The 27,148-nt window shown below is 35.5% G+C and overlaps 1 long non-coding RNA gene across 2 annotated transcripts in view; it reads right to left on the reverse strand.

Annotated features, from left to right (window-relative positions):
• Positions 1–22,110, reverse strand: part of LOC146767343 (uncharacterized) — an 87,766-nt gene extending 65,656 nt beyond the window's left edge. For both annotated transcript variants that reach the window (XR_014955609.1, XR_014955608.1), the window contains exon 1: positions 22,062–22,110. This is a non-coding gene — a long non-coding RNA (uncharacterized LOC146767343). The remainder of the gene's footprint in view (positions 1–22,061) is intronic.
• Positions 22,111–27,148: the final 5,038 nt, after the last annotated feature.

The raw sequence follows: 27,148 nt of genomic DNA on the forward strand, positions 1-27,148 counted from the left end.
CTAAAACTCATGTGTATATTAGAGAGCATTAACCCATTTCTTTCCAGATAGTTCCATTTTCTTCACAGGAATTCTGATTACAAAGCAGTAAAAATAGTGCAGAATTACTTTATAATGTTATGAAGGTTTTGTTAAAATATATGTTAATGTCATCCATATCTCTTAAGTATTTTTTCCTAAGCTCCACATATTTGCCATTAATATTTTAGGCAGCTGTTGAAACTACTGGTAGAAGACGAATTTTTGATGATATTGTAAAATATCCAACTTGACTGTAAGGATTATATCATATCCGACAGGTTTGCGAGGATTTGATTATGTACAAAATAGATATAATTGGTGACCACACTGTCCAGTCAAAATTGCTTGTTTTCATATTACTGAACTCCCACAGACAAATAATTTTCAATAGAGATTCAGAACAAGAAAAATATTTCCAAGAATTCTTCTATAAATAATCCACATATCATACTCATTCTCAAAGTACTTGAAAGGAAAAATACTAGGGACAAATAGACAGCAGTGAGACAGCAGAAGGTTTAGCTGACATTAATTCCTGGAAGTTTAGAACTTCCAAAAGCCATCATTCTACAACATGTTTCCATTTTAAGTCTCCAGAGTCCCTATTACAAAGTCAAAATTAATAAAAAGAAAATAAAGGAAGCTATAATGTTGTTTAAAAAAACATGTGAAATTTAACACAAAAGCTGTTAAAATAACATTACTGTCCGACGTAAACCTAAAAATACAAGGGAATTCCGAACTAGGGCAGATGCAATAACCTTAATGCAACCCCGTTGTGCCTACCAATTGCATACATATGGTATGTAAACTAACCCGCTGTTCTGAGACCCTCTGCTAGAGGACCATATGTGCTGAAAGTGGTAAAGCACAGAGGAGCTGTGTGAGGAGTGCTTTGTCACTGCTTATACTAACTTTCTTCTTGGGTCACATACACACCTTCCTTGCACCATAACCTGTTTGCTTCCACATTCCTGCTTTCTCCCTGACTGCATTTATTCTGCTAATTTCAGTTTTACTTGGTTTGATCATTAAGACAAAAATCCTGTCAGTAAGATTTTCCTGCTGAACACTATTTGACAAAGTAATTGCATTAGTTCTGTCTCTTAATCGTAAGAATTTTCACCTCAATAAGTTTCTTATGTCTTCTAAAAAAATGGCATATATCTTGCTTTGGTTCTGTCGTCTCAGTGACAGTTTCACCCAAATTCAGAGATGTTTGTTTGGCTCCTCCAAACTTCTTGATAAGTGTGAAAATACATTTCTATTTGTTCTACCTGGTTTAGCAACAACTCGCTCTCAGGTACATAACAGATTTGAGTTGAAATATTTCACCATATTATACTTTTGCACTTTTCACCACTTTGACAATTCTCTAGGTAACTTAGTGCAGTTTAGCATCATACATTTTCCTGTAAGCAGCAATGTAGACAAGATGTATCTTTTACTCCATTAAGTATTGATACTTATCATTTATTATTAAAGAGGCTACATTCCTTTTCCCACCATTTTGAATGTGTTTTGAAAATAATTTAATAAGTTTAACATAATACCTCAGAAAGAAAATGTTATCCTTCTGGGACATTACACATGCTTACAAGCTCTAACCAGCTTAGGAAATAAGTCCAGGTAAAATATAGTGTAAAACAAACAAAAAAACCAAACCAAACCAAAACAAAACCTAATTAATAAACAATATACATGAAGTGTGCACATAGTAGAATGCACATAAAACCCACAAATCAACTATGGGATAGCAGATAGCAGCACATCAAGTTCAAGGTATTTTGATATTTTTCTGATTTTGGGTTACATTATTAAGTATAAAACTCATTAAAAGAAACAAAAAGGGCAACAACGAGTGCTCTGGAATTCTGTTTTGTTATCTAGCTTCCAAAGTCCTTCACTGAGTTTTGAGTGTTCATTTCAGCACTCACTGCAGGATGGAGATTGTACAAAGGTGGGTTTGTTTTCCTGTAGTCCCAGGACTTTCCAAGCGCTGGATCAGTCAGGTTGGAAATGGAAGCAGCCTCAGGCACTTTGCTTTAGGCTGCTCTAATTTAAGACAGTTACCACAGGCCTCTGGGGGCCAATTTATGGGTAAGGTGTCAACTAGAAGTATGAGCTGTATAGCCTCCCCTCATGGAGTGGTGCAGAACTCTTGCAGTGCCCCCACATGAGGGAAGGTTTCCTTTTTCTTGGTGGGATCATGTTAATCAGGTCTGCATGTGCACTCTTCAAGGCAGTAATGGATCTTATCCAACTGTGTCCAGTCCAAGAGTGCAACCAGGACATTTCAGTAATCAAAACTAAGAAATGCAATTGTATATAACCATAGGATTTTTTTCAGGACAGAAGGAGGAGATAGAATATATTATCTTTCAGATAGAGTTTCATAGTCCTTTTTATTTTGGGAAAGAAAAAGGTGGTAAGACGTACTGATCTCAAGCTACTTTATGCATATTTATGCAACTAAATGTCACCACATTCCAGAGAAGGCCAATGACAAGCAGGACTTCTCTTGAGCTTCTACAATAAGACATTGCAAGAGAAAAAAGCTTTTCTCTGATTTTACATTATTTTAGACTCCTTCACACTCTCTTTTCACTCTAGTCATTCCCCTCTTTTGCTGATATATTTTTGTAGGGGCTACAAAGTAAAGAATGACAGTCAGATTTTTAGGATAAAATCTATTAAAGGCCATGTCAGATGAAGCCAGGGTCAGAATCATGCCTAGTAATAAATGGAGCATCTAAACAATGTAATATTTGTTTCCTTATTTCTTTGTGAGTGAATTTTTTAAATAGTTGATGATTGTGCCTTTAGTATTAATGTTTTGATTGCTCTCTCAATATGCAAAGGTTCAATTGAACTCAATATATAAATTATTACACAGAAAGGAGTATCTCAGAAGCTTTGGTTCAGTTTCCTTGTGACACTGAAAAGGATGAAGAATTCCTGGCCAGGTGCAAGCTGCTAAGATCCCATTCACATAATGTTGAATGGAAGTAGACCCTAAGAGAAGGAATGGTTTCAAAGAACATAATGTCCTTCATTAAATGCTTGGTTCTTATCCAGGTTACCCCTGAAGTATGTTTGAAATTATTTTACATTCTTTTAAGAACGCCTTCTACTTTTCTGTCTATTTTTGATGGTCCAAAGTAGACTACGTCAGCAAAGAATTAATTTTTGGCTTTGAAAGCTAATTCACACAGGGTAAGATTTGAGATGCTTTAGTTTTATATGTGCCTTTATATGCATGAAGCAGGTAACTACATTGGGGAGCGATAACCTTATGTTGTTTGTAATCTCAGGTATGAAGATATGCTACTCATAGATTAACTTCTTAATTTCTTAAAAAATATCCATATCTGATGATAAAGTACTGTAGACAGTAACCTGACAGGCATTGTGCTAGACAAGATGCGCTTTTTAGTCAACTTCCTTTTTATTTTCAAACATTTCTCCTTTCACTCTTGTGGCCTATAGCTGTGCAAGTGGATAAGTGGCTCTTTCAGATCTGATGCCAACATCAGTCTACAAATTGGCAGATGGTGCCATGAGGCGAGGCAGTTAGTTGGCAAGCCCCCCACCCCCTGCCCTGCAACCAATTTAGCTTCTTATGTTGGCATGGATCCTGCCATCCTGAGCCAGTGCCCAAACTAGGCCTTCTAGTGTGTGACTCAATATGCTACTGCTTAGCCCTAGGACAGCTAATCATGTATTCTTTCAAAATTGATGTGAATTAATTAGGCACTGTGGGCAGGGTCTGAAGGGGAGAAAGTGCATGGTCCTACTAAGTAGAGCAAAGCAGAAACGCATTCCCTGGTAAAACAAAATGCCCTCCCCCTTCTGCCAGCGGCTAAGCACTGCCATTTATTTACTCCTACATCACCTTTCTGTTGAGCAAGATCAGGTTTGATCTGCTGGGTACTCATTAAGTTGCAACATATTTGTTTTGTTAATTGGCACCAACATTCAGGATTTTTTTTCCCCTGGCAAATATAGATCTTCTTGGCAATTGTGTACCCCAAGAAAAGAAGGAAGTGGAAAGCCCAGTGCCATATAAGTGCAATTAGCTTTAACTGGAAAAACAGAAGCTGGAGTTCAGACAAGCTTGCTGGCTGAGTTATAGGGGAAACTTAACCAGGAAGTGCCGCTGTGTCAGTGGGAAAGTACTGTAGCTATGGATACTGGGGATTGCTGAAATATAATTCAGCTACATAAAGGCCTAAGAAAAATGAAACAAATCACTTCCTTTCCAAAACTTTAGATATTAAACTCACAGCATTAGGCCAAAAACGGAAACTCTTTCAACTGATAGAGTGACAGGCTCATAAACTTCACCACAAAACTTTGCAGTGGGAAGGACTCTCTCCTGGAGCTGGGTTTCTCACCAGAGACCCTGTGTGGACAATGGCATGTTTGCTCAGGCATTGGGAGCTGGGATGCAAACACTACAGAAGGTTTGATTCTTCCCTAGTGTCTTGGAGTTTCAGTCCAAGTTGCCAGCAGATGACATACATACAATGAAAATTCAAGTAGAGAAAAACACAGAAATATTATTTTAAGGCTTTAACATAAAGCCTTAAAAGAGGAGGGTGAAAATTAGCCTTTTGGATCTTTTCTTTTAAAAGTAAACTAATGCTTCTTTGAGAAGAATCAATTCCATGAACAGCAAAATTATTTCAAAGTTTCAGCTGAAATTTTTTGCTGAGCATTTCTGCTTGGAAGGTTTCAACAGTTGTATTTACCATAGTGTTTACTTTGCTTACAGTTAGATTAGAAAAACAAGAAATGACTCTTGTGCAAGCAGTGCATCTGACAATAATCAAAATTGATTGTATGAGGCTTCTAATACTACAATTCTTTTTGTGGGCCTTGTATAAAGCAGTTTCAGGATGGTGCAAAAGTAAATGCAATTCTGCTATTCTATTCACTGTGGCACCATTTGATATGGGCATACAAAATTGCAGATGGAGAAGAAAATATTACATTTTTTTATACAGGAACTGTGCAGGTAAACAAAGCAACTTTGTTATTTCTTTTGATGAGGCTCAAGGAAGGATTTTTCACAATTTAAGCTGACTTCCAGAAAGAAAGATAAGGATTTTATATAAATAACAGTTGGAAGTATTAGGATTTGTGGGATTTTTTGGCTCAGGTGGTTTGTTGCTTTTGGGGGTGGAGGAGGGGGTATTGTGAATCCAAAAAATGGGAAAAAAGGGATTTATAGAGAGTAAAGAGAAAACAAGAAATACAGGAAAATAATGCAGACCAACTGGAATTCTTAGCACATTTCCCCCTTTCTTTTCTTCACTTTTATTCTTCTTTCCTTCTACTGGGGAACAGCTTGATCAGCAATATGAATTTAGTTACTTACCTATTTATGCCCTACCTTGTGCAAATCATTCACTTAAAGAGGATGTAAAAAACCCCACTATGCTCCAGAGCAGCAAGAAAGTGGGATTAAAGACCCATGGGAACTGTCTAGCATCTTACAAAAAAGAAAAGTCACAGAGTAATCAAAGGTAAAAGTTTTAGACATGACAAGGAACAGTAGGGAAATTAAAAATATCTCCAACAGAAAGCTGAATCCAAAACATAGAGGTTGTACACGTTCCACACACAAAGCAAAATAGCAGAAGTTAAATACAAATCTAAGGAGGAGAGTGAGTGCAGAAAAGGAGAGAGATGCTATCATGTAAAGGCACTGAAGAACTCATCATTACACCTGATACTGAATTTAAGGCTAAATCATACCACAGGAGCACGGTCTAAAGCAAGGGCACACTTGAGGAAACATAATTTTATAATGAAGTACCTAGACACACAGGTTCAAACAGAGAGAAAGAGATTATAAGTATGCCTTCTATAAGTAATAAAAATTCCCTCACTATAGAAATTGTTGCAGCATTTGCCACAGCGCATGCCACAGTCCAGAGTGCCAACACGCAATTTCAGAAGGCTTCAACCCATGCTGAGTAACACCAGACCTCATCAGAGGGCTTCAGGCATCTGCCCATACAGAGCAACATCACATCAATCAGAAGGCTGCAAGCATCTGCCCTTCTTGTTCTTCAGGCCAGCCTTTTATAGTCTTATCTTCATGCAGTGCCCCTGTGTGCCCTCTGCTCTCTGTGGAGGTTGGGCAGTGCCCGGGCCCTCCATGGCTCATTGCTGTCAGTGCTGCTCACCTGCTGCTCACAGCTGTGCCCACTGGGGACGGGGCTCAGCCCCAGCCCCACTCCTAATTACCATCAACTCTGTGCCTATAGGAAATGTTTTTAAAATATATTGTAAAACTAAATGTTAGGTTAGTTGTCAAAATAGCTGTACAGTTTTAGACTTGTATGCCTATCAGAGACACAAAGTTTCAGCAGTAGTTTTTGAGAGGGAAGGAAAGGAAACTTATGGTTTTTAGAATATGTCCTATCAATATATTTATTTTTAAAAATAAATATCTGAATTTTATTCAGTCATCATTGAAAAATTATCCTGTGGTGTAACTTTGGCCGCCCAGCCTTAACAGCTGTTGTTTGTACTGGTGGGAATGACAAAGCTGAACACATACCAGGCATTTGAAACTGCAGTTTTCACTATAGACAAAGTACCATTACCTGCAAAAGGGGAAAACCAAAGTGCCCTAAGGATTTCAGAAACTTGACGTGGATTAACTAACTTTTAAATCTACAATCAGAGCCTATGTCCTTTTTTCGGTTCTTTATCTCATTGTACATTGAGGTAGGTACTTAGAAATATATCTAGCACTTTTCTAGCACTGTAAGTTTACACAAACAATATGTCCATAGAAGAATAAATGTGAAGGCCATTATGACCTTGTCATGCCAAAATGTCAGTATGCATTAATTAAGAAGATGTTGGGGACCAGATAAAAGCTAAGGTGAACCTTACAGGTATGTACTTAACTTTAGCGTACTTAGCATTTATGGTGATTCAGTAGAATTGTCTACCTACCTCTCACATTCCTGACCTGTGTTTCCAAGAGAGGAGTGAGTTGGTAGATTGATTTGGCAGAAAGATTTTGTCACCTTAGTAGGAACCAGAGGAATTAAAAACTATGCACTTGGAAAGCAATAAGCCCAAACAAGCAAATATTTAATGCCAGCAAGTCCAATATTTTGCAATACATAGTCTTTATTGTTCAACACTACTCTTCAGCAGAATTACAAACAAATTAGAGTAAGCGTTTGGTCAGTAAATACAAAAGATTGAGATTTTTCTTCATTGAGCAGTTATGATTTATTCTTTTTCTTGTGAACAATTTTTTTTTTCTGATTATCTCTGTTATACTGAGTTTTTCTTTCTAATTAAGTGTATTTGGAGAATAGTTTTGGAAATGAAAGTTTCCTTTTGCGAACACTTATGACAAAAGCAAGATTGCTTTATAATGCCCCAGTGGTTTTGGTTGTTTTGGTTTGGGATTTTTTTCCTGATTTTGTTACATTGCCTTTAGGAAAGACAAGTGGGGTATATTCTGTGGCTGGTCAAACAATTGTTCTCTTCAAACTAAAGACCATCTGATAATGCCAGTTGTGCTGCACTGTGCTTTTATGCTGTGTTTTCCAACAGAAAAGAGAATTTAACTGTGTTTTAAATATTTCATTAAAGGAATAAAAAATACTGAATCTTAACAGCTTTTTAAATATAATTCATGATGCAAAGGTTATTTTAATGTGTTGGCTCCAAACTAGCAGTCTGACGATAATTTATTTTCTATATATTGTTATCTTTAAAATTATTTGAATCCTAGATAAATGCAATTAAGATGAACTATTTTAACTAAAAAACAAAATCAAAACAACAGAAAAAAAACCAACAAAAAATTCACATATAATGGCTTAAAATATATAGATGAATTAAATATCTTTTGAATATCTATTTTACTCCTTGGTCCCAGGCAAACAATGGAACTATTAGCAAGAACATATTACTATGCTTGGCAATATTTCATATGGTATTTGACAATCCATAGGGGTTACTTCTCCTTCTCCATAAATAAGATATATAATTTAATGGGTCTGTTTTATCTTACACATCATAGCAAATCTACAAGAACATCACTTAACCTCCTCTAGCCATCTTTCACCTGCCATATTCTCACAGACATGAATAAACCAAAATTATAATACTTTAGATTTTTGTATAATGAATATGTATTTTCATATGTTAAACGTTGTCCCATCCACAGCAGATTTCAGACTGTCAAATACATTAAAACTACTGATTTGAAGACTGTATAAGACTTCCAAACATCTTGGGGATATGTAAAACCTTATGAAATCAAGTGACTGTGAGCTATGACCCACATATTTCAGCTGTAAATTTCCAAAGTCAAATATGTACTATACTAATAGTTTCTTGTTCCTTCTCATGTAACTGCCTCAGCAGATCAACATGACAGGTGTCACATGCCATGTTTTGTGAGCCACAGCATTGCCGACAGCAAGAAAATGACAACCGGGCAATTGATCACCTATTTCTTATTGATGACTATACAAAAACCCAACCATACCACATCCTTAATTCTTTCCAAACTTTCACATCAGTTAGTCTCAGAACTAATGTAAGCCCTTCCCCCTTTCTTAGGAATTTGGAAAGCATAAGTGGGTGTAATTTGGCATAGGTTTTAAAAATGACATTTTTACAAATGGCATCCATGTCAAGTTATATTACTTGAGAACCTGGTCCTCATTTTAAGAAATGCAGAATGCTTAGATAGATTACAGCCATTTGCTTAGCTGATATTTTTTCTGACATTGTATGATTATTTGTGACTTTTTGAAAAAATCAATTCTCTTTGTTATACTAGGCAAGAAAATGATGAATGATTTAAAAATAAGGACTTGTATAAAGCCATGAAAAGTGGAGAAAAACTGAATTGTTCTTTCAAGGCTATTGTAAAGCAAGACTTTACTTGAAATTTTACAAAAAGACTTTTCCCTATTATTTCTTTTCTGCACAGCCTTCAGACACCCACCTGAGGTTAATGGATGGTTGTTCAGACAAGCCTCAAAAATCTAAATCTTGTGATTTGACTTACTTGGTAAAGTACTTGTTTTATGATTTATTGCTATTCACTTTCAAAAAGTGCTGCATTTTATGTGTGATTTCTATTGTGATAATGATGAGAAACACCAGCCAAGATGCTATGTGAGTGCAGAACAAGAAAGTTGGTCTCAAGCAATAGACATCTGTACAAAATAATTTCTCTTCCCTTTGCAGCTGTTCAGTATCATACAGATGCCAACTCTAAGACACTGAAAATTTTGATGATCATGTTTTGCAGGTGCTCAAAATGGACACAGCTGCTTTTAAGACATGGATGTTTTCAAATTATCTGTGTTTCCTAGTATGTTTTACAGCTCTCCGGTCTCCCACATCTGTGCTATCCACTTAAGTTGCAAACTATTTGGTGCTGTTGTGAAAGAGCACTGCACATTTGCCCAGCATGTGGGTTCTTGGATTGTCCCTTAATACTTCTGTAGTAACCAATCAAACAGAAATTTTGGTTTAATGGTGTTATAACAGAGAAAGGTTTGTCAAGATACTGTAGGTTCAATGAGCCTTCTAACATCAGTGTGTCATAGGAACATCAAAAAGTCAGAAAATTCTTCCGCCCAAATTCTCTTCCCGTAACAGAACCAGCTAAACCTCTATTAGTCCTGAGACATGTGTGCCTAGTGTGCTCCTGAAAACTTCCATTCACAGAAAAGCTGCTATCTTTCCCAGGGATATGTTTTAGTTTAGGAATATTGCTCATAATACACAATCTGACTCTCCTTTGCTGTGATTTTAGTGAATTGTTTTCCTCCAATTAGCGAAGAGTAAATTCTTCCTTTTTCTTTTCTGTTTGTAGAACATGCTTTCTAAATCTTGGATAGTTATTTCTCTCCTTTAGATTGTCCCAAGGATTCATCCCTTTGAATCCCAAGGATTCAACCCTTCTTGACTGTGGTACCAAACTCACATAATACCAATTAAAAGAAAAGGATTATTTTATAATAATAATACCAGTTAAAAGAAAAGGATTATTTTAGGTGTCCAGCTTGTGCTTTCTATGGCATTCCCCTTTTTAGTAGTGCCATCCTGTTCATAACACTACCTTATCATATCTCCAAATACTAAATTTATTCCTGCAAAACATTCGTATAACATAGCTATTTATTCTTTACTTATGAGATAGTATTCCACCATAACTCTTCATGCTTCTGAAGTCATTCACTTTAGTACTTCTAAAGAGAACATCTCTTTGTCAAGAACATTTGATTTATAATCCTGTTTTCCTGTTTACTTCTGGTTACTTAAGCAGCTCACTCTTTCCATCAGACAAACCATTAGCTTAAGCCTCAGTGTTATCTCAGAGCTCAGGTATCATCTCTATTTTTCTTGGAAAGACATGCAATTTAATCTGTATTCCTTTGTAATATTAGACACAAAGTGATTAGGTAAGCCAGGGGATTTGTGTTTTGATGAAGATATAAGTGAGGTAAAGTAGAATTAGTCAAGTTCATGGAATTAAGTCCATAAAGCCTGTTCTAGTCTTTGTCTCTAGAGATGTTTAGGGCACATGTTGCTGTAATCCATAAATAAACACTTTATATATGTGGTCTGCCATAATACTTCCATATTACTGTGCCAGCTTGGCTCCTGTACCAGTGACAGTTATAAAAAGAGGGTCAGACAAACTTGTAGTGTGACCCAGTTTTACAATTTTAACTAGGATTCTCTATGCAAATCAAACCCTACTGATGTAAATGAGATATAAATCAAACTTATAGGCCCTACTGAAAATGAAGACTGTATATGAAGCAGAATCAGAAAAAACCTTAGAGAGGATGAGACCTAAGACTATGTAAACTATTCCTTAAAATATAAAAACAATAATCTTAATGACACTGATGATACAGTTAATGATATATCCAAACCAGTAGCAATAAAATCTCATGCACTATACGAAGAGGTATATAAAAAAATACATATATATTTAGAAGTACCATTTATTTCACTGAGATGAGAGCTTGAACTATGGAAAGCATTCATGATATTATAAAATAAGCTTTTTTCTGTTGACAATACTCCTATTGCTTCACTCATTCCTGCAGAATAGTACAAAACTGATAACAAACTAAAATTTTCATATTTATTTCACTGTGTTCTCTTTAATTTATCTTTTGCAACATTCCAGGCCTAGCTTTTAACATTATATTGCAGATTTCTGAGAAAAAAATGGCAACATTTAATTCATTCAGTGGAACAGAGCTGCCCAACAAAGACAAGAATTGACAGAAATCCCAAGTAAGCTACTGTGTGACACTGCAAGCCTACACAGAGAAACCTATGCTCAAATTAAGTTTCTCTTAGCACTAATCTTCTGATGACTACATCCTAGTCAGTGGCATCAAGCAGTGGTGACTTTTCAGATGCATACAATTCAGTTTGTCCTACACTTTAACAAAAACTCTATTTTAAGAATTCAAAGATTTAGTGAATATCATATTGTATGACTTATAATAGCTATAAAAATATTTAAGAGATCCTGCAAAAGATTTTAATATCAAAGCAAAAGAAAACACAAGGGAATTCCAAAATGTTTGCTGTGGTCACAGGACCAAAACCAAACACTGGAAAGATGCTGTGATGATTGCATACCCATTTCTTGAAAACTTAATAGGAGAGATATTGGCAGGATTTAAATTTTGTAGTGGAAATTCAAGATCCTGAAACTGTTACATATTAAGGAAAGTTCCAGTGAATGGCTTTCAGCAGAGCACTGCTCTTCCTTGAGCAGGCCCACCCTGAGACTGAAAAACAAACAACCTTGTCAAAAACCAAAGTCGTAGTGGCAGATTTACCCACGGGCTGGGTGTGCTCTGAGTCGTGCTGTGGAAGGAAATTCGCTGTTGCCCAAAATTTGCTCTCTGTTTTTGGAGAATCTTTCTCTTTGCAGTGTGGCTATATTTTAATGCATTCAGTCCTGACTTGCTCTTTACATAGGATTTGATGACAATTCCTAATTTTTATGGCCTTTGATAGATTCACTGCAGGTGAAATCCCTTGTGACTAAAAGGTCTTCCCAACTTCTTGACTACTTGTTCTCACAACAGGGTGATTTATAGAAGAAGTTGTATATACTGCTTGTATTGTCTTGCTGCCTGCAATGGGGTTTCTGAACAATATGCTCAAGTATTTCTTATTCACTGTTCTCACAAGCAACCAACCTTAAATCTCAGAGTGTTATGAAACCTTTGGAAATGTAATATGCATGATATTGCTGGCACTGAAGACTCACAAGTCTTTGAGGTACTTTTACTTCAAAGCTTTTTCATATAGAACAACACATATTTTGGGGTTTTTTTAAATTCTAACACAGAAGACAACCATGATAGTTTGCCTTTAATTTATGAAGATTTTCCATTTGATACAGGAGTATATTCACGTTAGAAAAATAAGCTTAAAGATTTGTGGCATTTTTCTTTTTTCTCTAAATTCAGATGCCAACCTATAGACGGTTTCAGACAGATTTTTCTGCCCCAGATGATTAAAGGTTTTCTACATTTATAAAAACAAACAAAAAAAATGTGTATATATATATATTTATACACGCATATATATATACTTCATAAAATATCCAGCTGAAATAAAAACATGAGTAAATCATTCATTAAATCTTAAAGGCTATACATATGTAATCAACAGGCACCAAAATATATTCACTGAGGAACAATAAACTGTAATAGGAAAAGATTTGTAAAATATTTAATGGGCATAATGAGCCATACTAAGTGTAGCACATATAAATAACTTTCCAGGATGTCTTCAGTATGAGTAGGAAGATTAATGGATAGTTGGATACTACATGATACTACTCTAAGTTAGAGGATAGGATGATGTTCACTCAGAGAGAAGCCAATGCTCAAATGAACAAAAGAATACTGGACAGAAAAGTATAAATCTGTATTTATAGTCCATTACAGTTTGCTTTGAATCTGGCTTAAAAAAAAAAACCCCAAAAACAAAAAAGAGGAATGTAGGCACAAAACTAGCAAAAAAATTTTCAGTTCCTAACCATCAAATTAAATAGGAATTCATCAAATTTCCCACTTCCATATTAAAAAATAAGCTTATCCCCCTTATGGTTTTAAAATAAAAAAAACCAGCCTGAAACAATAACTAACTGTGATTTGTGTTGTCCCCAATATTTTACTTAATTTTTCATCTGACTAAAAAAGGCCATGGGAAAATCACTTCGGAAAAGCGCTTTGTTTGTGACGCAAGGAGAAACCCATAATGTGTCAGTCTTCAGGTCTGTGCTCTCTTGCTCTACACAGATGACAAAGACTTTATTTTTGCCTCTGATACCCCAGGGTGGAACAGGGAGCAGGGGCTCGACATAGGCCACACATGACTTCGCTTCACAAGGGCAGAGGTAACCTAGTACTGAACTGAAAATAAAGCTGGGGCCAAGTTTTAGCATGGGGATGACATGGATATAATCACAAGGCATTAACTGTAGAAAAAAAATAAATTTACTTTGCTTCTGCTTTATATAACATCAACAGATGTACCAAGACTTATATTGCAGTAGTTAAGTATTGTGCAAATAAATGAAAATGCATTTTTATGAACAGACACACTATCTTTAATTGCTCATTCTCTGTGGGCAAACTATGGCATAACTGTAAATGTATATCTTAATACACATAATACATCATGCAGAGAAATTTATTAAATGTTGTCTGCTCTTTGAAAAACTGGGCTGGGATGTCTACTCAGTGTGGTTTTCTCCTTTCATACCGTCTGTTCTTTATTTTTCTCTGCTCCTCTGTATGCACTGTCAATAAAGGCCTTGACATTTCTAAAGAGTAGGCTAATTTTTCTAGCATCTATAAAGGAATATTATTTGCTAGATGATTCATTTAAAAAATGCACAGAATGGTTCATACCACATTTTTAACTAATTTCCTAATGTAATATCCACATTCTACAATTTCAAGTTATCTTCATTAGGAAAGAAATTAGGATATATGAAATTCCCCATGATTTTGTTTTACTGAGGGCCTAGAACTGCAGCATGCATGAGACTTGCACATGCTGCATCAAGGTACAATAACTGAAAAAGCAATACCCATCTTGAACATTGCCACACTGACTTACAGTATTGTGCCCTTGAGAAAAAGGCTGTGAGAAAAATGGAGAGCCATGCAGTGACAAAAATGAAATAGAACTGTCATCTGGCAGTTCTTCATAGTCCATCACGTAAACTATTACAGATATAAGAAGAGCCACGGAGTGCTTGGGCAAAGGTTGTTAAACCACTACTCCAAGGTCAGGTCACTGCACATTGCTAAGATTGTTAGTAAAAGATAAACCAGTTTTCACTATGAAGCTTGACATTGCCGGTTTTCAGACTCACCTATAATACTATATGCTTGCAGCTAGGGACACAGCTGGATGAACTAATAATACAGGAGCTTATAAGAACAGTTCTTATTGATGTTAAGAGCATTTAATATTGAAGAAACATAGTTTTCTTATCAAATAAGGTGACTGTGATTTTCATGTTACTTTATCTACATTTTTATTCAATTAATGCATTCTGTGATAATTCTGTGCCTATCTTTTAAAAAAGAGTCTCTTTCACAGTGAGATTATTTCTTTGGACAGTAAAAACTAAAAGGTCAGGCCAAGATGTAACTGACCCCCAGTTACCAAAGTTTAGGTTCAGATCAAGAGATTACCTTGAAAAATTAGTACCTTTTAATATTTGAGGTTTTTTATTTGCCATCTTATTTTTCAAACATTTGGGTAACCTTGATAATGATTCTCATTTTTCTTAGTAAGGATAGGGATTGGAAGCTTACTTAAACAAAGATGAAAGCTGCTTTTCTCCTCTACTCCACTGTCTCAAATATCTAGTCATTTCAGTTAGTATGAGCCAATATGAGACACATGATTAAATCATGAGAGATAGCAACACAATGTGCAGATGCCTCTGATCTCAGTGAAGAAGGAGAGATGCTGGTCAGGCTTTTCCTGACACAAGTAAAATTCAACAAATACAAAAGAGAGATGCAGAAACTCTTGCCTTTAAGCCATACATGAATCAGAATTGCCAAATGCATACAGGACCCTAATTTTCAGAAATTCAGTGCTCTTCTAGTTAAAAATGAAGCTATTGATTTTCAGCAGCTCTAAAAATTCAATCCCTTAGAATTTTACAGGGGCATTGCTGGATGTTAATGTAAAGCATAGTACTTGGTCTATTGCTATAACAGAAAATGAAGTGCTGAAAACTATGGTTGCTAAATACTTTAGCATTCTCAAAATATTAGTTAATTTAACCACTGTCCTATCTAAACATGACTGTGCTTGTGGCTGCTTACCAGTTATTGTTGGTTTGTGCTTTGATACTCAGGCATAGTTTAAGAAACCAAAGAAGGATTATGGAGGATTCTGCTCATTTTTTTTATCATTAAATAGAATAGGAATAAAGCATACTGCTAATCTGACTGCAGAAATTGGTATGTGTGGAGTTGCGTTATTTGTATGTTTTATTATCCCTGTATTATGTATTGGTTTATTCCTTTGTACCCCCGTGTGCAACTTGGTTTATCCCCAGTTTTCCCGCCTTGTCCTCCCTTCCCGCCTTCCCAGTATCTATCCATCACCCTGAAAGAGGCATTTTACCCCCCCCGGGTGCCTTGTCTATCACTCGGTGCCCCTTCCCATCCATCCAGAAGCTTCTACTCAGGGCACCGGGTGATTGGGCGAGGACCTGGGGCTCCCCCCCATATCCTTCCCCCATTGGACCCCACCATATCCCCCCATCCCGGAGCCACCCCCTATCCCTATCCCCATTGGTCATTGGATACCCCTCCCTTACAGTTTATAAGCCAGTGCAAGCACCTTGTGCTTGTTCCTGTTGGCTGGCATCGTTCTAGGATATTTGGCCCCGTTGGGCTACAATAAACTCGGACTTAGCCCCCAGCAGGATCCGCTCTTCATTTACCACCGCGAGGCTTGCTAGCGCTGCCCGGAACCCACAAAGGCACTCCCCAAACCCCAGCTGGGAGCGGCGGAGGGTGCCTCCATCGCCCGCCCTCGCCCCACAAGAGCTAGCCGGGGCTGAGACAAAGGGAACCAGGGCGGGAGCGCGGCAGGTATGTCCCTATGTACTATATCCCCAGAGAGCAAGTGTGAGATACACAGATATGAAGAGCACAGCAGAGGCTGCTTACATGCATACAGCAAGTCTCTGCTTTTGAGTTCATTTGGGGTTTTCTTTGTTGCTTTTGAGTTTGGGGCCTTTTTCTCCAAGAGAATACAATTAAATAATTGACCAAGAATTCTGCCATACGTAATCTGTATGTTTATCAGAAAAAAAAAAATATTATCTAACCAAAGCAAGAAGCAAGGGGTGCAAATATCTGATCAATTTGATCAGTCTCTCTACTGCTCAAACGCCAGTGTGCTAAACTAGCTATTTTGTGATTAGTATTTAGTACACATACTTGGAACCAAAAGATAAATATCCCTGGATTATTGTCTGTAAAGAAGACTTTCAACTGTTTAGCAATGTTCCTGTAACTATCCTGTCTTTGAGTCTTCACCTTCTCATTCATAGTGAGCAGGTCACACCACCATTAGTGTTCCAGCATTGTCTGAATTAAATCAGATAAGTGGTTTAGCTAGAATGAAACTGTTGCCTTCTACAGAGTACATGAACCTTAATAAGGCTGCTATCATGTTTTTTTTACCTCACATGTTAGAGGACAAATTCTCAGAAGTTGATACAGTAGAGGTCTATTTTCCCATTCCCCAAATACTTTAATTGACAGCCACTCTTTATTTATGCATTGAGATATGATCTCTTTTTCAAAATTACACTTGTGCAATTGTTCAGATTGACTTGAATTTTCAAGTAAAACAATATCCTGAATATTATAGCACAATACAGCATACATTTAAGTTGCCATAAAAGCTTGATTTTCATACTATGAACTTTCAGAAATAGTTAATATAAAATGTTTACCATGGGGACATTGTAAATATTAACAGACTGAGTCTTTATTTCCTTACACTGTTTCTGTACCAGAATGATATCACAATAAAAAGCAGAGAAGACAACCCAGCCTCTGAGAAAGCCATGTCCTCTTGATGTTGGACAACTTAGAGCTTTTCTGCTTCTACAGTGGGTATTGGCACTGGCAGTTTGATACTCAGTGCATTATAATGAACAAGGAAGTTTTTGATAAAGATGTGCATAATGTAAAATGTATAAGCAGCCCAGTGCACAGAATCTGGAATATGTGTGAGCACCCTCAAAGAAAGAAGCTAAAAGTCCTTGGTAGGTCACCTTTTTGCTTTCTTTATTTCCAAGGCCCACTAACTCTTGACGTATTCCAGACAACAGATCAGATCAATTATTAATAGGAAGTCTTCAACTTGCGCTAATCCATAAACTTGCAGTGGAACCAGCTATGAATGATAAATGAAAGGGTGTGTCAAATATTTTTGTTATATTCCACTTAAAGTTCTATTAGGCATTTAAGTAAACTCAATATTACCACAATTAGAATTAAGTAAAGTTGCTTTAGTAAGAAATTTAAGTCTCAGAAATAAAATTGTTTGATCATGGTATTAAAAGAAAATACCATTTCCTCTTTATCTAGCTGATGATCCATCTCTATTTAAAAAGTGTGGAAGAGACTTGAAAAAGATCCAAGCATTCCAAGCAGATGGAATGTGTCTTTCCATCCAGGCTGAAAAAGGCATACTCATAGAGCATGGCAATTTCAGGAGCATCAGGGTCCTAGATTTTTCCTGTTGGCCAGCTCCAAGAGATGACATGCAGAGGACTTTGGGCGACACCAGTTCTACTCTGAGGGTCTTAAATTTTCTAGTGTTACACATAGGTAAAGCCATATAAAATAAAGGCCTTGTTACCCTTGTAAAATCATGGCTCAGGCCTGCTACTTTGGCTAAGCAGAAAACGACAATGGGAAAGTGACTCAGCTGAATTTGAGGTAGAAAAATAAGTTATATAACCATTGCATGCTCATATTGTGGTGTATGGTGGCTGGTTGAATTATATTTGTTATACTTAAATGGAATGTAATTGATAATGGGCTAACTGCTTAAAAAGGCCTGGTTTTTGCAATAAAGCAGCTCACCTTTGCACCTGCCTGGGGACTCTGAGTCACTTTGTACATTCTAGCACATTACAGAATAATTTATCACAAAAGCCTAGTCTGTAATCTGAAGATTATCTAAAGCTAAAAATGGCAATATTTTCAATATCTAAAATGTTAATTACATATATTCTGATTTATGTTTGGAATCTTCCTGTTGCTGGCTCTACTATATTTAGAATTTCTTGCATCAACACACCAGCCAAAACACAGGTCAGGGGAAAAAGATTCAGCATAAAGTTTGCACATAATGCTTATTCTGGGTATGTGGATAACTGTGTGCTAATTTCTGTCAGAAGTCACCCACTCATAGTCCTGGAGTCAGTCCCTGGATGTCACAGGATCTCTTCTTTAATTCAGAGACTTTATTTGATTTTGAAATGTTTTGATTTATTTTATTTTATAGCTTTTAGCTTTGTATAAATTTTATTTTTAAGAGTGCTTTGATAGTTTCTTTCTATTTTAAATAAAAAATCATGAGGCAAATCACAAAGCCTCCAAGGAAAATTAGGATAAAATTTTGTATTTATAGGCAGTTTATTTGAAAAATTAAAGGTACATTCTTAAAAGAACTGGTCTACTGGTTTGAAACTTTATGGCATAAATTGTCAGCAGCTTTTCAATTTATTTGCCTTCATCTAGCTGGGGAAAACATAGGCCTTGAACTTACACTGTTCTTTTTTTCTTCCTTGAACCTTGTATTTTGGTCTTTAGTAATTTAGTATAATATTATGCTGCCTATAGGTAGAATAATTTAATATTTTATTTTCTTAAACATTTCTCTATTATTTATACAAGTAGCTTTGGCTCTGTCATATAAAAACAATCATTGTGGCTTTGCATCCTTTTTTAATTCCCATAGCTTCATCACCTGCATAATTTCTGCCTCTGTCTTGACCTTTACATACCCATTTGACAGTGATTGAGTATTTTAGTAGGGGATGAGTTCTTTGGATTACTTAAAAATTAGATTTTATCTGATCTTTTAAGGATTTTACCAACACCCATTTCTAATGGCCTTGCTCAATTTCCTTGTATTGGATAAAGTAATGTAAGGTACAAGTTGTTCAAACCTTCTTTATTAAATAGAGTAACCATTCCACTAATCAGGAATCACAGTCCTTCTCAGCCATAATCTATTGTTATAATCATATCTATTTCTCAGCCCCTGCACCTTCCCAAAAAAGCAGTTATCCAGAAAGAGAGCAAGAAGCCAGAGCTGGATAATTCAGTTTAGCTGTTCAAGGGCTGCTCTCCCCATTTGCACTGTGGGAATGAAGCTGCTGCCAGTGGCTCCTTCAGCCAACACAAGGCCTAAACCTTCCTGGAGAAACTCCAGTCCAGCCTCTTGCAATTACCCAGGTTATCTGACTCAGGGCATCAAGTGTTTAAATTTGGTTTTGTCATTGTGTTCTTCTAAGACTAGCCAGAGGATATGTTGATGGTATCTTAAGGAAAGCATTTACCCAGGCCACGGACTCACCTTAATCTTCTTGGATCTTTCTGAGGGACAAGTGAAGACTTTAGGAGCCAACAAGTTTATTTCCTCTGGCTAAAAGCATAAAAGAAGTTTCCAAGACGTAATCACTTCTTGTCAGATACTCAAATGTCTGTGTCTGAATTTTGCAGCGCAGTATTGATTGTGCAAAAACTCGTGTGGCTTGTTTCTATATATGTAAATGGCAAGAGGCTAATTAAGATCTTCCCACATTTGCACTGCGGTTTAAAATAATACAATTTATCCAAACAATTTTTCACACTAAAAATGTAAAAACCTGGGCTATTTATTTAAGGTATGGTAAGTATGAATAAAAAAAAAGTTTAGCTTTGAAATAATTTTGCTCCTTTAGTAACATATATAATATGACCACATCTTTTTGGCACAGATACTGCACAGTTAACTACATTATCTTGTTAGGACAGTTATATTCTCTCATATGACAATGACTTGCAGTATGTAGTCACTGCCTTCTGGGGAAAGGAAAAAAATCCAGCAATTACTGTGCAGTACTCGAATCTGCCTGCCAACAGCAGAACAGTGATTTGTGAGACACATCAAGAGCTTCTGGCAAGATCAATCTAGTGAGATCCCTCTGATAGAGGAATAATGAGTTGACAAAGACCAATGTTCAGTTGGGCCCAAGTCCAATAAGATTACTGTACAGCATCATCAATATTGTCTGTGTTTGGAACTGACACAATCAGAATGGAATCAATTGTATTTTCCACAGCACTGTCACACATGATTTTTAACTTTGGCTCACAACACTGCAGAGAAGCTTGCAGATGTTGGCAGATTTTTGCTAACTTATGGGATGTCATTATTAAGTAGGAGCCGTGCACTACAGTAATTTGTGGTTCTGTGTGTTCCATCATATGGTCTCTGTGTTTAGGAGGGAGGAGAAGGAGAAGATGCAGTAGCCGGAGGGATTTGTCTGTTATCATCCTCATTTTACTGTGATTGTTGAAAATACCATGTGATCCTAAAGGTGTAGATTGTTTTTCAGAGAAGGACTAATTTGGGCTGTTTAGCAAAGTGATTTTGCTCAAGCATGAGCAAATGTCTCTCTTTAAAAAAAAAAAAAATTGAAAATGTTTTGATTATGTGACAAAAGATTTAGGATAGAAATGGCCCCATTTGTGAATAATAGATTATTATCTGGGGCCTTGTAATCTATATTTTAAAAAATATTTTTTGGAAACAATTTTGTTTGGTCTTGTGACTACTAGAGGTAAATATTCTGTCACATAAAGCTGTCATCTCTACTTGCTGAATAATCACTCACAGTAGACACTAAAGTGTCTAGGCATTTCTGAATAGAATATAGCTTAGCATACTCCACAATAGGTAATAGTAGCTTGTGAATTAGTTTAAATTAGACTTTTAGTTATTTCAATTAAATTTTATTGAAAAACGAATAGACAACTAAAAGGTCAAGTTTCTTCTTCAAATATGTAGGTTTCTTTGGGTGCTAAAATCTTTCCTTTTCCCCCTTTGTTCATATCATTATATTCATTACTTGTTTCTGTGCAGTGTGTATGCTTCTTTTTGAGAATGGGATTTAATTTTCATGAAAAGTAAATTTGAAAGCCCTCAAGACAGAAGTCACATTTTGATTTGTAAAATACAATAACACAGACATCACAAGAATAATTTCCATATAAGTCTTCACAGTAGAATTTATTGATGTTCACATAAAGTTGTTTTGATATACTTTGGTGTTTGTCTAATAAGAAATACTCCTTCAGACAGAAGACTGGATTAGTGTTAATGAATATTGTATTTGATTTCACTGTAGTCAAGAGTTTAATTTTGAAGACAAGAGATAAATGGATTTCTATTACACTTACTAGAAGCTAAAGGACAGCAAACTATTCCAGAGATATCATTCAAGAACAATCAAATAATAGTAAGATTCAACCATCATCAATTTGCTCAAAATTTAAGTCAGTATACTGAAAATGAATTTTGGGACACCCTTTGTGACAAGTAATTTCTCTTGAATCTTTCTGGTTTGATAACATTACTTATCATATGATAAGCAGTGGCATTGCTTCTGTGGGTTATACTTTTTTTTATAAATATAAGGGAATTCCCTCCTGGGGAAATTCCAGATAAACATTTAGTGTCCCCAACAAAATGAGAAACTTCCCACCCAAGACAATTACAAAATTGGGCTAAAATGCATTTATACTTAGTAGTGTAGCGTAACTTTTAATGTAAATACTTGGTTATCTGAAAACTCATTCACTGGAATATGTCCAAAAGAAAAGGGAAGCAGCCAGCAATACACAACTGTATCACTTACATGCTTCCTTACTTACCACATAATTTTTTTCTGACTTCCATTCCCCTCTTTTCACAAGGTTTAACTGAAAGATTGTTTAGAGGGTCAGAGAGTTAAAAGACACACTGTGTTCTGAAAAGTGTAATATAGCACATAATCTATTCAGTTAAATGTAAACATACTTAAGAAATAGATATAAATAAAATATATAAAATATATAAAGCAAATATTATTTTAAATCAACGTGCTTTTCCTATACCATTGCCAAAATTGTTATACATGAGAAACAGATAAGCTAACTCACTAGAAATCAGGACTAAACTCCCTTATTTCCCATCACACCAAATCTTTTCTGTGTTCATTTTATTTTGGTTAATTAAATTTTAGTGCCACAGAAGTTAGTCAAAACAGAATTCACACAAATTTATATCAATTGAATTATGAAACTTAATAATCATAGGATTAATATATTTTGTACTTAATGTATTCATTGATATCTGTTTATTTCTCAGCAGCTGTACATGAGGTTTTGTCACATAGTGAAACTTCCTGATACAAAAAACACCACAATTATTTCATTGAACATAGAGGTTATGCAAACTTTCAACAGATCTGAAGGAATAAAGACTTCACGTATATCTATCTGACTGAAAAACATGCCAAAAAAGTAAACAGTAAAGTGACAAAAATATTATCTGCCCTTTGGGAAACACTTGCACAAAGTGCTTCGAGTGAGGGGTTGTTTATTTGTGTGGGGGTTTTTGCTGTTTTTTTCTTTTTCTTCTGCATCTTGTGACCATTCCTTTTAGCCAAAGGTGTTTCATGTCTCATGGTTGGTATTCACCCCCTGGCTAGGTTATTAAAAACAGCTTCTGTGCTACCTCAGAAGATTACTTTTGATAAGACACAAATCACCAAGTGTTTAAGCAGTCTGTCTAATTTAAAGGACGACTGCTCATGCTGGGGATGGTAAGGGATGTTGATGTCACTTGCTGAATTGAGACCTAATTGTGATTTTAAATGACAATAATTTATTAAGTTTATTTTTTATAGACTGCACATGGCCCTAAATAACAATAAATTTATGAATAGTTATTGCATGTCGCAAATAACTCTTTTCTGTTGTCAGACAATGTGTGATTAATAAGAGTCTTTTCTATCATTGCCTGGACTTTAAACAATAAATAAACATGTGCAATCATACATATATAAATTAGGTCATGCTATCCAGAGGATTTTATTGAGAATTCAACCATTCTTGGTTTTTCCTTCTTTTTTTCACATTCTACTATATCATAACATACCCCATTTTTGTTGTGTACATAGAATGTCTCTTTATATTGTTTTGGTGTGTGTATTCTTTATTCCCTTTTGCTGTTCATCTGTCTCTCCCTTTCCCCCCTTTTTTTTTAATGTGACACCTCTGAGCTGGTACCCATGGCAACACCCACTAGGTAGGGGTGAGCCTATGAAGCCGCTGCAGCTCCCCATCACTCAGTTCTGACAATGCCAGTCATTAATCTAGCAGGGTCTGCTTACTCAGATCTCTACAGGTCCTCTTCTGGTCTCGTTTCCTTCCAGCAGTTTCTGCCCTGTGCACAAAGATTCAAAAGATCACTGTTAATGATTTTCCATTTGTTTAAAACAGCTCAGACTGGCAGCTCTGTCTAATCCACCCTTAATGGCACTGAACATAAAATTAGAGGGCAATCACTGTGTGAAGTAGTTTCCTGAATTTCAAAATTCAGCTTTGAGTTTTTCTAGTACCTTTATTTTAATTATAAAATAATAGGAAAATAAAATAAAAATTACAATTACTTAGGTCTTATTGTATTCATGGAGGTAGATTGAAACCTATAAATTATTTAAACTGATGTTTAAAATGTCCCCAAACACTTACAGTGAAATTGCTTCTGTTTTTCAGTATATAAAGAATTGTTGTTGTAGTTTTTTTAACTGAGTGCTATGTTGCAGTTTAGCATCTCGCACGTATTTTGACTACTTCTATACAGACATGTCTAAGTCTGACATACAAGGGAGCTCAACTTCCATTCCAGCAGAGGTCTTGACCTGTTCAGGTATGCAAAAGATACCTTTCATTCTGAGCTTAGCCTCATTTAAAATCTCAGTCAAAGATTAAAGAGGTTATGGACAAAAATCCCACTGAACTGTAATAGAAATTCTCTTCCTAGATCCCTTACATGTTTCTGAAATTAATGCTTCAATTTTAAGAGTCAAGTCTAGGATGGAAGAATTACATTTTGTTTTCTGTGGGTTACAATTAATGCATTTAAATTCTGTGAAATTAAGCCATGGAGATTTGCCTTATGTCATATATGCCATATAAATAAAAAGTGTTTGATTCAATGAACAAAAAGTTTTTAGATCATTTCTAACTTTTAGTGCATATCATAATCTGTGCAGAATTAGGTAGATGCAAAATTTTGGTACAAATCAATGAATTTTGTATTATTCAGGATCAGTTTAAACCATTTCCAAGGGACCATGCACATACTTCTTTTTGCCACTATGGGATTTAGTGAGACCCTTCTGCTAAGATGTGTGTCTGCAGTCATAACTGTAGCTGTATCCATTGAGATCAAAAATGCAAATGTGCTGAAAAGTCCTGAGAATGGCTCAGGGATTTAAGCCCATACACAACCTACCAGGTAGTTCATAAAAGCTGATAAATGCCATTCTAAAACATGGCCTTGCACTGGGCCTCTATTTGAACTACAAAGATCTATTGATTTTAGACAACAGAGTATGGAAACCTTTGTTAAAATCTTCTATTCAAACTTATCCAAAAATTTGTGTCCTTGTACTGAATTGTTCTTTCAAGATATTCCAGAATATCTTTTTGTCAACAAATTTTACAAAATATTTCCTTCAGGTGATATTGCCAGGCAAATATGAAGGACACTTCTTCAAATTTAAGATAAGTGCCTATCTTGACAGTTTGGAGTTAGCTTCAAATCACATTGGGGAAAATCTCTTTGTCTTGATGATTTGGCTGGTATGATCTTCAGACTATTTTGATAAGTGACTAAGAAGTGAATGACAAAAATGAAAGTGGTATTGGGTTAAACTCATCAATCCATTTATTGGGGGACAATTTGTTGGAGCGGTAAAGACCAGAAATGTATGTATTCAAAAAATAGCAGACACTGGAATAAAAATTCCAAGATGCATTTATTCTAAACAGAAGTGGAAATTTAAATATGGCAAAAGCACTTAAAAAATTTATCTTAGTCAGGATTAATGTTAATGTATGTTCAGTTTTTACATTAAAGGCAGATTTATCATTGAAATTTGGGAGAATATTATTAGATCATTGTAAACACAATCTCCTATGATGGAAAAAAAAATATGTGTTGTAGAAAATTATTCCACTCTTCTGTGAGCTTTGGGAATATGCAACCAGAAAAATTGTTCAGAATTTTTTGTTATGAAGAAAGCATCATTTTAACAAAACAGATCATTGTGCCTGTTTTATTTTTAATTTTTAAGTAGGAAAAGGTGGATAAAAGCCTTATTGAATAATTTATTAGTTAAATATTTTTACCACTACTTGTGGTATAGATCTAGCATATGTATTATCCATTATATGGCTGATAGATATAAGCTTTTTCAGTTACTTGAATGCGCCAACTGAATTGTGCATTCAAACTTCAATACCCTAGGTAGGAAGGAGCCACATTTTTAACTCAACTGTAGATGTGCATTTTGGGTTGACTACACATCAGATTGCTCAGTTTAGGGTAGAGATGGGAACATACAGCTTTAAATTAATTTTAAAACAGTCGGAAATTTGAGAAGGACTTTTCACACTTCGCATACCTGAAGCTATGAGAACAATGTCATATCATGGCGGATCCAGCAATTACACAATAGAGCTTTTCAGTATGTTATCTCAGGTATTAGCTGAGCACCAAGATTTGTCCTTGGAAAGGAGCTGTCATCTCTTTCTAGATACAGAGAATATCCAAGGCTGATATGGGAGTTGAGTTAGAGCATTTTTAGCACAATTATCTGTCACTTGTGTGCCTGAAGGATCAAAAAAGCTGTTTCATTAATTAAATACTGACTAGAACTTTATCAAAACAATCCCTAACAAATATAATGAAAGCAGATTCTGCTAACTAATTCTATAAATAAGATGGAAAAATAATAAATGACAATTCTTATTTAAAGATTTTTTTTTTCTTAGTATCTGCATCAATTTAGAAAAACGCTGTTCCTTGCATATGGTTTTCATTTTAAAGGGAGGGAACCAATTTTTAATTTTTTTTTTTCTAATAAAATTGAATTGGACATCCCTCATAAATCTTGTAACTTTAGTGGGCATTACTCATTTCACCCAAAAGCATGGATGGATGTTTTAGAGTTTCTCAGTCATTAAAATGAAAGCAATCTCAATATTACTTTCCTAGTAGCCAGACCCTTACTCATGGTGAGCTGTGCCTTCATCTGTAATAGGTGCTATTGATTTCAGTGAAACTCTTTGATTCCTAGAGCACTGCTGAACAAAAGCCAAAGTGGTAAAGTCTGTCCCTCATCCCTTTCAACATGTTTTCATAAACACATTACAAAACCTCATCCTTAATATCTCTAATGTATGTTTCCATTAAAATCAGTTCTTCTAAACATATGTAGATAAATGAAAAATCTTTGATGGAAACACCACACCTAGAGATTTAAAATATATATATATATAACATCTCCAGGTGTTCTGGAGGAACAAAAACGATTTTGGACAAGATAAAAAAATTAATTTGACCCTTGTTACTAATATTGAATGGTTCCCCTGTGAAAAGTCTACTCAGACTCAGTAGTAAGGGAGCTCAGAGCCTCACAGAGTACTGGAATTTGCATAATGGAGGTAGTGCTGGATCAGAAAGTGTATTACAGACAATAGTTTTGCTAGTTTACAGATTCTGTAATACATAGGGTGGTAAGTTATGTTCAAGAGTACCTCAAAAGCAAAGGAGGTTCTTTGTGTAATAAATAACTCTTTATAATAGGTGGAAACTAATTAGTTCCAAATTCTGATGAAATCATGTGATTACATCCACATTAATACAAATTAATTTGTCATAATGAATGTTAATAGAATTAAGTATA

This window comes from Lonchura striata, chromosome 5 (genome assembly GCF_050655825.1).
Source record: "Lonchura striata isolate lonStrDom1 chromosome 5, ASM5065582v1, whole genome shotgun sequence".
NCBI lineage: Eukaryota > Metazoa > Chordata > Aves > Passeriformes > Estrildidae > Lonchura > Lonchura striata.